This window comes from Penaeus japonicus, unplaced genomic scaffold, assembly GCF_977035675.1.
Source record: "Penaeus japonicus unplaced genomic scaffold, GWHDUDI00000001_assembly GWHDUDI00000005, whole genome shotgun sequence".
NCBI classification, from domain to species: Eukaryota; Metazoa; Arthropoda; class Malacostraca; order Decapoda; family Penaeidae; genus Penaeus; species Penaeus japonicus.
This window is the reverse complement of record NW_028234407.1, coordinates 15,512,096-15,514,595: the sequence shown is the minus strand read 5'-3', so window position 1 is coordinate 15,514,595 and position 2,500 is coordinate 15,512,096. Positions and strand designations below refer to the sequence as shown.

At 37.1% G+C, this 2,500-nt stretch overlaps 1 protein-coding gene across 26 annotated transcripts in view; it reads right to left on the bottom strand.

Annotated features, from left to right (window-relative positions):
- LOC122265181 (uncharacterized) overlaps positions 1–2,500 on the bottom strand; it is a 675,490-nt gene that overhangs the window by 508,751 nt on the left and 164,239 nt on the right. The window lies entirely within an intron of this gene.

Below are 2,500 nucleotides of genomic sequence, written 5' to 3'. Positions count from 1 at the left end.
TATATATATATATATATTATATATATATTATATATAAATATATATATATAGAGATATATATTCTATATATATTATATATAAATATATATATATAGAGATATATATTCTATATATATTATATATAAATATATATATATATATAGAGATATATATTCTATATATATAAATATATATATACATATATATATATATATATATATATATATATATATATATATATATATGAAGGAAGGGGAATTATACTGAAAATACGATAATTCTATTCTAAAAAAATAAAAATAAAAACATATATAAACAAATGAGTCAATTCAAAAGAAGAAAATCGAAAGTATGAGACGGAACCCAAAAGCGACGGAGGGTTGGAGGAATAATCAGTGCACAGCGCTCGCGTCCCTGGCGGGACGATCAGTCCGTCGCCTTACTTTCCCAGGAAGCGACACACAAGAAAAGAGGGGAAAGGAAGCTAAACCACGGAGAGCATTACGGTCGAGAACCCCACCACGACCGACCGGTTTCATCGACCTTCCGGCTCCGGCTGAAAGGGACAGGCGAGGGTCACTCGTGGCGTTCTCATCAGCGCGGCGACTGTGAGGAGGCGGCGGGGAGACGCGGTCTTACATTCATCTGCAGATTACACGGCGGTGATTAAAACTACCTCGGTGCACGGTCGTAGGCGCGAGCTGCCACTGGGACGGCAGAGCATCATTACGTCCTACGTTCGAGGACACAGACGCAGAGGGAAATAAAACACATGTACCCAACATTTTCCATTTCTCGTTTCTCCGTGGCACCTTTTCAATTGGTGATCAGACTCTCACTTGTAAGATCCTCTTTTTTCAGTTACATATATGACTGGCTTGCTAAATCTGAACTGTATTCATTGTAAACTATTAGATCCTCGAAAAAATAGAAACACTGTAAGCCTCGACTTACAGTACATATCGTCTCTTTTTTCATATTTCATTATTCACAAACACACACACACACACACACTAGTCTTTACTACTACCAAGTATTCCACCTCATGTTTATAAATAAACATCGTAGGGCTGTTTTGTCTGTAAAGGATTCTTTCTTTGCCGTTTCACGCTCACCAGTAACAACAGGGGGAGAAAAACAAGGCACTTGAAGGCCATGTTCACTAAACATTAAATAAGAAAAAATAAAATAAAAATAATAATGCTCGCTCACTCCCCTAACCCTCTCTGTCACTTAATCTTTCTTTACGTCTATCACTCTCTTACTCTATTCTCTTTCTTTATTTTTCTTTCTTTCTTTCTTTCCTTCTTTTTTTTTTCTCTCTCTCTCTCTTTTCATTTTTTTCTTTCTTTGTTTATCTCCCTTTTCTTTGACTTCCCTCTTCCCCCCTCCCCCTTCCCCTCTCCCTCTCTCTTTTGCACATTTACTCATTTTCGTTTATATCCGCCTTTGTTTTCTCCCTTCCCTTATATCTCCTTTCTTTCCCCCTCTCTTAATCTTTTCAATCCTCCTCCCTATAGGAATAGCGTAGAATATCTGTAAAATAAGATGAATAAAAAATTCAGTTTGCTGCTCAGCTACCTTGCACTGCTCTACTGAAAAGCTATCCATATATTCCTTAATTCTCGTGTCTCATCACCTAATTTTACATAATTTATCGGGCAATTCATCACAACTCATCATGGAGAGGATTAGAGCCTTCATCACATCTCCTTCTTTTTAAATTTAACATCTTCCCAGCCCCTTATCACATTTCATACCGCGAATTCTACAAACGCCCCATCTCTATCAACCCCTCACAGAGCCATACAGCGTCTCGCAAACGCTCACCACACATCTTGCAGCATCCCCACTATGGTTTATATCACACACAGTTAAAGCTTCCTTTAGCATGTGACCATAGATCATCACATTTACTGTTATAGCATCCCTCTTCATCACGCCATAATTTACTAACTCACAGCAACAATCATCATCTCCGCATCACAGTCACAACGATCCATCACCACGTTGCAACGAGGCGAAGCCTTATTCTCCGAGAGCCTATCCAGTCCATTGTAAGTCTGAACAGTTAATATTACAAATAAAGAAACGAACCAAAATGCAGCAAAAATTACTGAAAAGAAGATTTTTAAAGTAAACCATTTTACATCCATTGCAGCAAGGATTAACAACACTATCAAAGAAAAAGTGAATGATATAGAAATAAAACAATTATGAACAACTGGGGCAGGAGTAAGCCTTGAAAATGGATCAACAAGGAGACGCCCACTAGCGGAGGTCACTAAACTTTATGGACAACGATCAATCAAAAAATGAAAACAAGAGCAAAATACGATGGGCCAAAACATATCCAACCAACGCACTATATAGGTATGTATATACAGGATCAGCAATTTACTCAAGAACCAAGAACAGCAATTATCTGCGAAAAGAACCAGAAGATGAACAATAACAATAATAATAATAATGGTGATGATAATAATAATTAGAGAAAAAACACACAGGAATTAGAGAAAAA